This window comes from Trachemys scripta, chromosome 14 (assembly GCF_013100865.1).
Source record: "Trachemys scripta elegans isolate TJP31775 chromosome 14, CAS_Tse_1.0, whole genome shotgun sequence".
Classification (NCBI taxonomy): Eukaryota; Metazoa; Chordata; order Testudines; family Emydidae; genus Trachemys; species Trachemys scripta.
The window spans coordinates 4756379-4771082 of record NC_048311.1 but is presented as its reverse complement, the minus strand read 5'-3'; the positions used below and the strand labels follow the sequence as shown (position 1 = coordinate 4771082).

At 42.2% G+C, this 14704-nt stretch overlaps 1 long non-coding RNA gene across 1 annotated transcript; it reads right to left on the bottom strand.

The window, feature by feature from the left end:
- Window positions 1–4506: 4506 nt before the first annotated feature.
- On the bottom strand, window positions 4507–8770 carry LOC117887229. Its single transcript, XR_004648145.1, has 2 exons — window positions 8645–8770; window positions 4507–7109 (listed from the first exon to the last, which is right to left on the bottom strand). It is a non-coding gene; the product is annotated as an uncharacterized LOC117887229 (long non-coding RNA).
- Window positions 8771–14704: the final 5934 nt, after the last annotated feature.

The following is a 14704-nucleotide window of genomic DNA, read 5'->3' as shown; positions in this document are numbered from 1 at the left end:
CACACAGAAAGGCACCACCTAGATTCCCCCCGCTCCCAGCACTGTACTCCAGGAATATACTGCCCTGCACTGCTCAAGATGAGCAGTTTATTTATTTATTAATTTGTTCACCACTTCATCAATGGAAAGTGGACTTACACCAGCCTTTGTAAAACCTGAGCAGGTTTACCACACACACTTCATACAAACTCACTGGTAAAGATAAACAGTAAAAAAAGTTTATTAACTATAAAGATAGAATTTAAGTGACTATAAGTGTTAGGTAAAAAGTCAGAGTAGTTACCAAAATAAAATAAAATATAAACACGCAGTCTAAACTCTCAACTCTATTGGATTGGGCAACAATTAGATCAAGCAGTTTTTCTCACCCCACTGGATATTGCAGTCCACAGTACACAGATTTCACCCTTGAAATCTGGGCCAGTCCCCTCAGTTGGAATCTTCAGTTTTCTCAGTGTCCTGGTTGCTTGCAGAGTAGGTGGGTGAAGGAGAAAGGCCAAGCATCATGTGGCCACTGTGTTCTGTTTTATACCCTCAGTTCCATGTGCTTGGGGAGCATAAGTCCAGGCATATCTGGTGGGCATTGCTGAGTCCCTAAGCAAGGTTGAGCAATTCCCCTGGTGTGGCCTCATGCAGGTGAGTCATTGAATTGCAGCTCCCTTGCTGGACAAGGACTGGTGAAGTCTGTTCAACAGCACCCACGCGGGTGTTGGTTACCTCCCTTGTCATTGTCTCTGTAGAGCCAGTATCTGGGCACCTCCCAAATCCACAGCATGTTTTAGTGACAACCATACAAGACAACTCTCGTAACTTCATAGGCATTAATGATATACATATTTATATAGAAAAATGACTTTCAGCAAGATCATAGCCTTTCCCCTGATACCTTACAAGGCATGCTTTATATGTCAGATCACAATGATATAAAAATGAGGAATATGGGGGTTACAGGATGCTCCCCCAAGGTATAGAATGTCACACCAGGATATGGGGGTGATGGCTTCCTTGTCCTACAGAAGCTGCCCAGAATCCAGAGAGTCAGGGAAATGTTTCCTGGTGACACTGACTCTGGTGGAATTCACTCTGGTAAGAGATTGATCCAGGGAGCAGTTTGTAAACAGTGATCTCTTTTCTCCACAGCATGTTCACTGCCTGCTAGCAGAGGGTTGAGCTGCAAGGTCTGCTCCCCTAGTTTGGGCCATGGAGTTGTCAGTGGTATGCCACCAGATTCCTCTGGTTATTTGTAGGTCAAATTAACCTGTCACTGGGCTGTAGGGAAAAACCCTCCAGTTCACCCTCCTTCCCCCTCAGTGCTACCTGCTGCTCCTCACCCTGCCAGTGTAACTTTGCCTGCACAATTTGCTACTGGTAGCAGTTATTAACATCCTCTCCTTTGCTGCCTTGTCACAACTTGCTGCTTTTGACTTTCCCCATCCTACAGTCCAAGGGCAGTAAGTTGTGATGGATGGAGGCATTCTCACCTAGGATGACCAGATGTCCCGATTTTATAGGGACAGTCCCAATTTTTGGGTCTTTTTCTTATATAGGCTCCTATTACCCCCCACCCCCATCCCGATTTTTCACACTTGCTGTCTGGTCACCCTATTCCCACCACAATTTGGAATCTGTCACCTTTCCCCATTTTCTGGTCCAGAGGTAACAAACCATGATGGATGTGGTTCATCTGTCATAGTTTTCCCACCTATGCCTTTCTCCATCCTTTGGTCCAGGGCTGGTAAATTTTGATGCATGAGGACATTCCCAGCACAATTTGCTACCTCTTACCTTTCCCTATATCCTAGTCCAGGGGTAGAAAGTTGTGATGGATATGGGGTATTGTAGCCTATAGGGCTAGTCTGCTTACTTGCCTATATATATTCTCTTATGGGTTTCTAATGGTTTGACTATTTGCTTTATTATAATAGGTTATAATAGGTTTATAGATTTATATTATTTTTGGCTATAACACAGTTTTCCCAGCCCTAAGATTACCTTTTAATGGATTTGTTTGTGTTTTCAGCCGCCCCATTGGTTTATGGGTGGTGTGGGCAGGTGAAACCACATTGTATTCCCAATTTTTTGCAAATCTCCAGGTTACACTGAAAGAAAATAAGTCATGTAATAAATTTTCCTTTGGACAGGTTTGGTGGGTAAAAAGAGACCAAAGAATAAAATATTATAGCAACCCTGATGTGGTGACCAACAGTACTGTTTGCCAACGTTGAGTGGGAGTTCACAGAAACTTGTCAGCAAAAATGCCCATAAAGAAAAACTCATGAGGGCAATTAAGCCCATGTTCACCATCAACTATCTGTGACCTGAAAGTCTGGTTGAAGACATAGTCAAAAACAACCTTGGAAATAAGAATTTACCTCATTATTGAATTCTGACCTGCGATCTGTCAGTATATGCTGTGGACATTCAAATTGCATTATAATTTTGTACATTTTCTTTGCCATCACAGTTGCCGACTTATTTCAAAATGGAAATGCTTCAACCCATCTTGTAAGATAGTCTGTGGCTGTCAGTATATACCGGTATCCCTCCTTTGTTGCTGGTAATGGCCCTATTAAATCCATTCCCACCAATTCAAAGGTCGACTGACCTGTATGCAAGGAAACCGGTTGGAGTCATACTTTGGATTTCTCTTATTTCATATTCTCAATAAGCCCGTAAGCATACTGAGCAGTGTGATGTGGGTTCCACAACCACACTATCAGAATCTAATTTCCATTTTAAAAAACAGAAAAAAAGAAATAAACAAACAAGAAGAAGTTAACAAAAAAGGAACACAGGAATACTTGTAAGAAAAATGATATAATAATAAACCTGCAGAAATCTGCCAGTGCAAGGAGCAATAGAGCTCATTGCTGCACTCTGTTGTACCATGCATTGCATTCGTTGTGAATTAAAGGCCTCATTGTGTAGCAATAATAAAAATAGATAATGACAAACAATTATCTTTGACTCTCTCTTTATAAGATTTCTTAATGGTTTTTAAAGGAAGTGAATAAGACTTGATATCATGTATATGCAGTCCACACTAAGAACATTCCTAATGCTTTGACACTGGAAGGAAGATAAAAGGAATTTCTGAAGAAATGTAGTAGATGTCTTAGAGTCCAAAATTCACCTTTATGCTTTCCAAGGTGGTATCCAGATTTAATTCCTTTTCTACTTTCTGGCAACGCAGACATCGCAAAACCTAGTTTGAATGGAATAATGGGATGACATTAAAATTCTTGTATGAAAATATTATTGCAAGGGAAGGGATTGTACATTTTACAGCAAATGTATAATTATTGTTCTTTGCAATGTAAATGTAAAATTTGCATTTAAAATATAAATGACATATTCCAGGATTTAGTTTTATTCCTGTACAGACCCGGCAATGTCTTTTGTCATCCCAGGCAATAGTATCTTGTGCTCAGGGCCATTGTCATTTTGACTATTCCTTGATGTCCACCTCATGGACTGTCATGATACCGTTCAAAGAGTTGTAGGGCTTGTTTCATGGTGTGCACGAGACCAACCTTTCTTCCTTTGGCAGAAAGGAAAAGTGCCCCCTCTGATACTCAGAGAAGATGGAGATATACCTATCTCATAGAACTGGAAGGGACCCTGAAAGGTCATTGAGTCCAGCCCCCCCTGCTTTCATTAGCAGGACCAAGTATTGATTTTTGCCCCATCTCTAAGTGGCCCTCTCAAGGACTGAACTCACAACCTTGGGTTTAGTAAGCTAATGCTCAAAGCACTGAGCTATCCCTCCCCCAATAGAAATAGAGATGGAGATGTGACAATGTCATCAACTGTTGCCCTTAAGCAATTATCAGATATTTTTGAAGTCATAGATTCATTATAAGGCATATGCATGTAAAAGATATCTGAATGCAGAATGGGTTGTCCTGCCTTTGGTAAGCGAGGTGGGGGGAATTTCAATATCTGACTATAAATAGATGTTGAAAAAAAATTTAAACTAGAAGTCATTGCTCAATAAACATATATGGACTGTTGTTGTTTGTAGAATAGACTGGATAACGTACTTGAGAAATAAAGATAAATTTTAGGCTTTTTTGGTACTATTTATATTTCATACTCTTTTGTCATGTAACTGACAAATATGTTGTTACAGTGCCTGCATATGTAGCAAAGGAGATTTTCTGGGAAATGTGAAGAAAACTAGTGATCCTAATCCTGGTCCTAGTGAAGGTAAATTTAACACTTCAAATAATCCCAGTGTTGGGGGATCAGGACCATCATGTATATGCTGAAAATTCCATTGTGCTCTGTGTCTTTATTACATGAGAAAAAGAATTGCAAAGAAAAGTTTGCAGCAAATTGACGCAGATTAAGTCTGCCTGTTTTATTCATTCCTTCAGGATATGTGTTACTCTTCTTATATGCCAATATCTGTGCAATTTTTCCCTCAAAAGATTTAACTGAGTATTGTTCACAGAAGAAAACATTACACACTTAACTTCCACAAAATTGCAAACATCAAATATCTATGCATATAATAAGCAGCGTTTATATTGTAGGTATGACATGAAAATTGCAGACATATAAGCAGGGAAAGCCAAACTCAACAAACTCCACAATGCAGCATCATTCATAGGCCAATCACAAGGGCTACATAAATACATGTGAGCTATGTGCATAAGTTCAAAGTATTTTTGTTACAAAGTGTGCCAGCATTTGATCTATAGAAATCACATTTCATTTGAAATAATGAGAACACCTGTAACATTTTAACAAAATGAAATCATAGTAACCCAGGATAGGAAATATAACAGCACAAGAATGTGAATTTTAAAAAAGCACAAGCAGGGGTGTTTGCAGACACTGTTTAATACATTCAGAAAACAACAGAGCATATACATGGAAACCCTCTTCTTACCCGCCTTATCTGCCATACTGATTTTTATTACCGGGAGTTCTTTTCCTAATAAAGTTTTTTTTTTTTTTTTTTTTTGAAAAATCAGTTTTCTGAAATGCTGAAGAATCTGAAGTAAATAAACCCATATAACACACACATTTATGTATCGTGATGATAACAGGCATGAAAAACATTTAAAAAGTAAAAGCATGCATTTGTACAAAACATCTATTAATCCTATGACAATACTAAATATGGGGGTTCCAGGTACTACTTTGAGGATCAGAGTGTCACAGCCTTATGTTCATGATGTTTATTACTCAAGAAATCATAAGTGACACTTTAGTTATATGACAAGATGCTTAGGCAACATCCTCACAGTACCTATTAGATAACACTTGATACCAAACACATTTTTGGAGTACAGAGGACCAAGCCCACATCTTTTCAGGACTATTTAAAAACCATTTTACACGTTGAATTTCATGGCTATTGCATGAAAAACCCTTAATGAAAGTCTGATCATTTCAAAAGAAATCTGTATTAGTCCCTTTCCACTGTATAGTAGGTCATACAGTCTATTAGTAAAGAAACATTGAATGCACACAAAACATTGGGAGTAGTGCAAAGCATTATAAATAGTATTTGAAATGCTTATGAATTCCTTTTGAAAGAAAGCTCATAGGTAGAAAAGCTACCATTGTGCTTTATACAGACTTCCACTTTTGTCACTGTTACATATATCAAGCAACAAGGGTATCACCACAAAAAATTTACACTCAAAACCGTGGTGCTCACATGTCATTATTGCTCTCCGATTTAATTTTTGAGACATTTTCTTGAGCCTTTTCCCACACTGTTAAAAGTTGTGTTGTCTTGTCTTCATTGTGTTGTCACTTCACAACAGATCAATCACCCTTCTTACAGCAAGGTGATAAAAAAATCTAAGTTTTTTTTAGCAGTGAGGAAAAGGCCTATGTCTGCATGATGTAGGCATAACACATACTGTACACACCTGGATTCTTCAGTGCAGTGGTTGAAAATGTCAGAGCCTTCTCCTTCTCAGTATCCTGAGCTGAACCATTTGTTTTCCCAGCGTTCAGGTTGCTTCCAGCATAGGCGGGTGAAGATTTTGAGGCGAATGCATGTTGCTTTTATTTTATAGCTTGAGTCCATGTGCCTGGAAAATCCTTGCCCAGAAAGGTGATGATGGGCTTTGCAGAGTGAAAGTGTTCAGAAATACCCCTGGTATGGTTTGTCATTGAATTGGAAATCCACTGATTACAACTCCCATTACAACTTGTTGACAACTCCCAACAAGTAATGGCTGTTGATGATCACTCAGTGCCCACCTGGCTGTACATTCCCTCTTCTGTTGTTACTGGAGAGCAACTCCCAAACTTACAACATATTTCAGTAACAACCATAGAGGAAAATTTCATAACTTGATAGGCACTAATAATATGACAGAACAATGGGTTTCAGCAGATCCTGACCTTTCATGATATGTGATATGACATTCTTTGTATGAAATATATCATATGACGGGGTGAATGGAAGGGGGAGGGTACTGCTTTAAGGTCCAGAGTGCCACAATACAGTTGAGATACTTCTGAGTAAGAGGTAGCAATCTCTCGAAAGTTTCCACAGTGAAATCTGTATTTGCTTCTCCACTGTCAGTGCAACTGTCATTTTGGCAAGTTTGGCACACAGAGCAAGGATTTTGGCCTTGTGCAGCCAATGCTCATCATCCCAAACCTGTGAATGCCACCAACAAGTTTGAATTGGTTGTTGCTATGTCCCACAGCAATCTGTTCTGCATAGAATCATGATGTCCCCCACTTCTATGCTTGGGACTCTGCATGCCCACAAGTGAGTAGGCATGTGCACAAGTGACATAGTAACTGTAGCGAGCCTATGCTGACATAACTTGAGTTAACATACGCTTGTAGTGTAGATATGGCCTTAGGCATATGAAATGTTTGGGAGAGATAACAGGAAAAGTATGAGGGTGGACTAAGATTCATTCAGGTGTTTAGGCTCCAGCTTTGGTGGAACTGGCCTTACTACACCCTAAAGGCTCAGGAACAAAGAGGCACACAAGAACAAAATATCATGTATTTATTAAAATTTCTTGACTTCAGGGTGTATAACTCAAGATTTTAGAATTCCTGTGGCTTTCAAGGTATCTCGGGGTTGTAGATGTGTGTTCATTATGTTCTGAAGGTCAAAACTATAAACAATTTCAACAAAAAATTAGAGCAGTCCCTCATGATAGGTGCATCAGCTATTAGCCAAGATAATCAGGGATGCAGCCCCATGCTCTGGATGTCCCTAAACTGCCCTCTGACTGCCAGATGCTGGGAGTGGACAATGGGATGGTTCACTTCGGCCAGGTCTACACTAACCCCCTAATTCGAACTAAGGTACGCAACTTCAGCTACGTGAATAACGTAGCTGAAGTTCGAAGTACCTTAGTTCGAACTTACCTCGGTCCACACTCGGCAGGCAGGCTCCCCTGTCGACTCCGCGGTACTCTTCTCATCTAGCTGGAGTACCGCAGTCGACGGCGAGCACTTCCGGGTTCGACTTATCGCATCCAGACAAGACGCGATAAGTCGAACCCAGAAGTTCGATCGCTTGCCGCCGAACTACCGGGTAAGTGTAGACCTACCCTCAGTGATTGTCTGTTCTGTTCATTCCCTTAGAAGCACCTGGCACTGGCTGCTGTCAGAAGGCAGGATACTGGACTAGACGGACTACATACACTACAGCAGTTCTAATGTTCAGCAAAAAATACAATAGATTTTTGCCTTTGAGAAAGATGTTTAGGAGATAGTATACTGTCTTTACTGAATATTTGAGAATCAAGCTGTACACAATGACATGCAGAAAAACATTAAGGGCTGGATTGAGAGGCAAAATATCAGTTGCAAAATGCAATCACCATTGGGGAATTGAATGAAAACAAAGTTTTGAGACCAGGCCAGACATTCAGTCAGACTGGAAGTCAGATGATCGAACAGAATAAACTTCTGCTCTAAAAATAATAAGAAAAAGTTGGAATTAAAAATTCAGGGAATCCTAGCAGCAGATGAGACAAACTGGTGAACTGCTATGAGACACTATGCAGTCAGATACACTGGGGATTCTTTGTTTTGTTTTGTTTTTCTGAGGGGGTGTAAATATAAAATATTTCACTGAATCAAGTCTCATGCAGCACCTCAGTAGGTTACATCAGACAAAGAGGAGCTGCAGTGACTAGGCATTCGGATGCCGGCCTGCACCTTTACAAACCCAGCACTAGGAAGCCCATGAGGAGAGGTACTGTCCTGTGGGAGGGGAAATAAAAAAAGCCCCTCTGCCCCCCCACCCCCCTTTTGCAAACACTGGTGTCTCAGTCCACCGGGGTAACTGTTACCCCCTCTGCCCCTGCTTGTGCCAGGTTTGGCCCTCTGGCAGCACCTAACCCCTGGGCTTAACCCTGGTTCCTTCCGCCCCCCCGCCATCCCTGATTTTGCCTTTCAGTCCCTTCCTAACCCTGCCTGCAGCTGCTTGATGCTCCTGACCAGTCAATTTCCACCCCCTGCTCCGATTTGCCCCCTTTGCCCCTTTTTAAACCCTGTCAAAAGCAGCCAGCAGCATCTTTCAAGTAATAAGGGCAGGGTGAAGGGCAGTGGCTTCAGCAGATGTTATTGAGCATGCTCACTGCACCCTAAGCAGTTTCCTACACTACACCCAGCCCTTCCCCCGGGTCTCTCCCCTCACCTGCAGGCTCCGGCTCAGGAGCTGGTGTCGGCAGAGCCTGGGGCTGCCCTAGGGGCTGGGTCCAGCAGAGGGTCCCCCCTGGGTTGGGCACAGTTCCCAGCTCACGATGGAGGCAGCAGCAGGGTCTGACCCAGGAGGAAGATCATGCAGAGACCGAGCTAGAGCAGCCTCACGTCTCTGAGCGAGAACCGGACCCTTCTGCACCCATCAGCTACCGCCCCCCACTCCCGAGGGCCCAGAACCGCGACCCGGCCAGGATCCAGTTCTCTCTGCTGCCCCTTAACCAGAGAAACCTGCAAAACGAACCACGTGTGGAGCCTGTGTCACAGGGAAACGGGTCCCTCAGCAGGAAGTGAATCGCATTCACTGTCGTGTTAAGTCTGCTGCCTGCAGTCCGTTCTCTCCATTGTGTCCCTTACAAAAGCCCCCAGTTGCTGGGGCTCCAGCGCCCTGGCTGCACAAGGGAGAGGTTGATATCGAGGGAGCGACATACCTGCTGTTTCCCAACAAGACAGTCTCCTAGTTCAGAGATCCCCAACTCTGCCCAGAAACCCTGACCGAGAGGATAGACTTTTCCTCCCAAAAGAGCTGGGGGGATCCTACATCTGACGGGAAAGGCCACCCCCACATTTCAGGGGGCACAGCGTAGAGCAAAGGTAAGTGAAACTTTGCCATCACCTTCCAGGTGGAATGAAGTCTCCTGGATAAACCTGTCTGCAGAGGGGGGAGATTTATGAGGGCACCTGTGGCTGAATTCTCTGCAGTCTCTGGTTAAACTGAACTATGGTTAGGGCACTAACCTGGAATTGGGGAGAGGGATGTTCAGTTCTGTGCTCTGCTTCAGACTGGGTGAGATGTTGGGAAAAATCACTTAGGCCCAGAGCCACATTCAGTCTCTGGTGTTCAGTGGTCTGGGCTCAGGGGGCCTAAATATCACCTGAAGCTTCAGGAGAAGGACCATGGTCCACAGCTCTGTTCCTCAGGCACATAAGAACAATCAGACTGGTTCAGACCAAAGGTCCATCTAGCCCAGTATCCTGTCTTCCAACAGTGGCCAATGCCAGGTGCCCCAGAGGGAATGAACAGAACAGGCAATCATCAAGTGATCCATCCCCTGTCGCCCATTCCCAGCTTCTGGCAAACAGAGGCTAGGGACACCATCCCTGCCCATCTTAACTAATAGCCATTGATGGACCTATCCTCCATGAATTTATCTAGTTCTTTTTTGAACCCTGTTATAGTCTTGGCCTTCATAACATCCTCTGGCAAGGAGTTCCACAGGTTGACTGCGTTGTGTGAAAAAATACTTTTGTTTGTTTTTAAACCTGCTGCCTATTAATTTCATTTGGCGATCCCTACTTTTTATGTTATGAGAAGGAGTAAATAACACTTCCTTATTTACTTTCTCCACCCCAGTCATGATTTTATAGACCTCTATCATATTCCCTCTTAGTCATCTCTTTTCCAAGCTGAAAAATCCCAGTCTTATTAATCTCTCCTCAAATAGAAGCTGTTCCATACCCCTAATCATTTTTGTTTCCCATTTCTGAATGTTTTAAAATTCCAATATATAATTTTTGAGATAGGGTGACCATGTCTGCATGCAGTATTCAAGATGTGGGCATACCATGGATTTATATAGAGGCAATATGATATTTTCTGTCTTATTATCTACCCCTTTCTTACTAATTCCCAACATTCTGTTCACTTTTTTGACTCCTACTGTACATTGAGTGGATGTTTTCAGAGAATGACCCACAATGACTCCAAGATCTTTCTTCAGTGGTAACAGCTAATTTAGACCCCATCATTGTATATGTATAGTTGGAATCATGTTTTCCAATGTGCATTACTTTGCATTTATCAACAATGATATAACAGTGGAGCCATGAACAGGTCGGGTAGAGTGCATCAGGTGTGGAGATGGCACTTTCTCAAGAGCCACTCCCAGGCTGTGGGACAAATCTGAGTGGGTGGGTGTTACAACCTGGTGCATGAGGTTGCAACATTGCTCAGATGTGTTGTGTGTGCTAAAAGTTGTGGTTTCTGCAACAAAGTTGCAGCCTGCGATTTTCTTACTATCTTAACTATTATTTATTTAATATCCGCTCGGATTCTGAATAGTGATCTAAATTCCCCTTTAGTCACTTCTTTTCTCCCTAGTTATTGAATAATGGTACAAAATCCCCTCACTTTTTTCTCTAGTTATTGACTATTAATATCAAATCTCCTTAGATTTTGCCGTTTTCCATCTGATTGTCAAAGTTTGATTAAAAAAAAATCTCATAACTTGCCCCCTTTCCCACTAATTGTCAAACATTTACATAATATCCTCTCAGATTCCCCCACCTCCACCCCATACATACACCTTTTGAACTACAGGAATTTGTCTGTATTTTGGAAAGAAACTGTTACTGACGAAGACATACTGATACGTGTGTTTTTAGGATTTTACTGCTTTAAAACGGGCTCAGGTTTAAAATCATGGAACATGCTTTGTGAGAAATATTCCACAAATTCACTGGATCTCGCTTGTTCTCTTTCTCCTGAGCAGGATTTCCAAGCCTGACGTGGTTTCCTGGTTGGAATGGGGTGAAAACCCATGGGTCGAAAAGGGACATTGGCGGCTCTGGTCAGCACTGCTGACCACTGTTAAAAGTCTGGTTGGCGGGCTGGCAGGCTCCTTGCCCGGCTCCACATGGCTCCCGGGAAATGGCAGGCATGTCCAGCTCCTAGGTGGAGGGGTGGCCGGGGGGCTCTGCATGCTGCCTCCAGCCCTCGCCTGCGCATGCAGCTCCCATTGGCCAGGTCAGGTCAGGGTTACGTAGCACGACTCACGAGCACTCAGCTGGAGGCAGCTGTTGAGGGGTCGTGGCGCACGCCTTTCCTGCTGCTGCCCTCTTCTCCTTCTCGTGCTCCTGTGGCTGGGCTCAAGCTGCTGTGCATGCCCCTGTGGAGATCCCGCATTCTGTATCCCCATTGCTGGCACCCAGATGTTCAAGGTATCCCTGTATCTGAGTGCTGCAAGAGGCTCTGGGAATGGGGCTGCTGGAGGGGAGGAGGACGAGACTGCCCCTCCTAGGGCAACAGGGACTCCTGTGCCGCCTCCCCCATAGGGCCTCGCATTCTGTTGGTGCTGTGTGCTTCAGCCTTCTCTCAGTTCTCCAGTGCGGCCCTTCTGGCCTCAGACCCCTGGCTCCTGCTGATCCCAGGCCTGGTGCAGTGGTCTGGCTCTGGCTGGGGCCTATAGTGATTCTACAGGCTGCACCTTGCCACCCCCACCGTGTTTGTTAACCCCGCTCACTCGCCCTCTGTGGCGGGCCGGGGAGCAAGCTAGAGGTTGGGGATGAGAATTAAGTAAGTGTCAAACCTGTTTGTTAAAGCTGTAAAACTTCCAAAATGAACTACAATACACAAGCTATTAATAAACAACAGAGGGTCCTGTGGCACCTTTAAGACTAACTTCTGTTAGTCTTAAAGGTGCCACAGGACCTTCTGTTGTTTTTTACAGATTCAGACTAACATGGCTACCCCTCTGATACTTGACAAGCTATTAATGAAGATCCTGTAGTTGCTGGAATGAAAAGCAAGTTGACTAGTTCCCAGATATTCTCTCCTTAACTATTAAGGGCTCTATTTGCTCTAGCCACCACAGTATCTGATATTCTTAACTGAGATTTCCCTTTAGTGCCCAGACCATATAATTAAAAAAACTTATCCAAACTTTAAATCCAATCAAGGATTTGGAAATCTCCCACCATTGCTGAAATTGCCACATGTATTTACAAGTGATATTACAAAGTAAAAATCACAGCCAGATTATAAAAGTCCACTAATTTAGCATTCATGTGTTTAGATACTACTGTGGTGGGTGACACAGACAAAGAAATGTAGCTACAGAGTGGAGAAGTCCAGCTCAGAGAACAGAATTATTCAGGCTGAATCATTCAGAATTTGGGTTTCTACTTCTAAATTTGAGACAGCAAATGTAAGCAAAATTAATGTTCAAAACGCTGTTTTTAGTACTGAAAGAGACTTTAATGTACAATCATGCACGATTAAGAAAATATACATGATCTTTAATAGCAACCCGGCTGAAGTACATATTGTGACAGAACTAGAATTTATATGAACTTGCAATATGTCAAGTATTTCTAATTTCTTTGTCTTCTGCTTTTCTGATTTGTATGTGTACATTTCAATCTACTTCAGAAGTTGTTGTTGCATCCATACTAGAGACTCAGTCTTTCACACACAAAGAAAGCAACTGTACTATTTGTATAGATTCTTCATATTATGAAAAATATTGTCTTATAAGCTCACAAACTTTTTTGGTAAGTCATTAGTAATTGATATTTATGAGCTGCTTCTCCTCTCATTTCCACTGGTATAAATCCTGAGTTGCTCCATCAAAACCAATGGAGCAGATCCTCAACTGATGTAAATCAATGGAGCTCTGGTTTTTGGTGTTTTTGTTTTGTTTTTTGTTTTGAGATATGCTAATGTACAGTAGCTGAGGATCTGGCCAAGTGGCATTATAACAATGTAATGCTATTGAGAGAGGAGAATCAAGTCCTTGAATACAGTCAGCATTGACACTTAAAAACTCTTCCCCCTTTTTTTAAGCTATCAAGTACTATGAGGTTGCATATAATTGCAAGGCCTGCTTAGCACAAGTATACTTGGAGAATATCGTAGGAGATCTATAAAAGGATCAAGCCTTCATTAAGATTAGGTGCCTAAAGATGAAGTTAGACATTTTGAAAATCCCACCAGGTCAAGGGTATGAATCCAGCTGAGGTTGCAGGCCAGTAAATAGTCCCGTTCGGTTCCATAAGAATATTCAGGTGAACAAGGGTTTGCAGCATCAGGCCCTAGGTTCAGTCCCACGTTCTTGTTAAACTGGCACTCCCAGCAAAGAGAGAGAAGTGTGAATCAAGAACAACAAGATATCTCATGGCTGGGAGGCTCCACTGCACAGTTGAGGCACATTGGTTAGGGCAACATGGAGAAGCTTGCACTGCCATTGCTCCCCCTGTCTGTTTGTTAGATCCACCTTTTGTCTAATATGTAGACTGTAAGATCTTTGGGATAGGGACTGTATGTTATAGATGTGTACATTGCTTAGCACAATTGTCTGGTGTAAGTGCTACTGTAATACAAATAAATAACATTTACAACATTACTTCAGTGTGTTGAGCACTTAAGGTGGAACCATATAGCACTTTTTATAAAAGGTATAACCTAGAACAGGGGTAGGCAACCTATGGCACGTGCGCCAAAGGCGGCACGCGAGCTGATTTTCAGTGGCACTCACACTGCCCGGGTCCTGGCCACCGGTTCTGGGGGCTCTGCATTTTAATTTAATTTTAAATGAAGCTTCTTAAACATTTTAAAAACCTTATTTACTTTACATACAACAATAGTTTAGTTATATATTCTAGACTTATAGAAAGAGACCTTCTAAAAACGTTAAAATGTATTACTGGCACGCGAAACCTTAAATTAGAGTGAATAAATGAAGACTCGGCACACCACTTCTGAAAGGTTGCCGACCCCTGACCTAGAAGATATATCATTGGATTTAATCTAATTCTCTGTCCTCTATACAGCTAGGTTTTTTGCACTGGAATGGGTATACAGTGAGATTTGTGACTGATCCGCACGTAATAAAAGTGTAATTACACCAATATTTCAGATCAGAGAATAGTATCCTTTTATTTTTTCAAATATAAATTACTTTGTGGTAAAAAGCAATGAGTAGCAGCTTTGTATCAACTGAGTTTTGGCACTGATGACCTACATCAGTGGTTAATCTTGCTTCTTGATTAGTCTGAACCCTAAAGCGCCTAAGCTGTATTTTGCACTAAGGTAGATGTTTAATAGTAATGATAATTAGCTAGCAGAATGCAGTTTGATGCTGCTGAAATCTATCCAGGGCCATTTATAACCAAATTTACAGGTACTATTGTTTTCCTTTATCTGTATGTTTATAAGACCTTTAAAACATGGCTTTTTGTACAAAAATGGACTTTTTTTTAGTTACTTTGATATCACGTG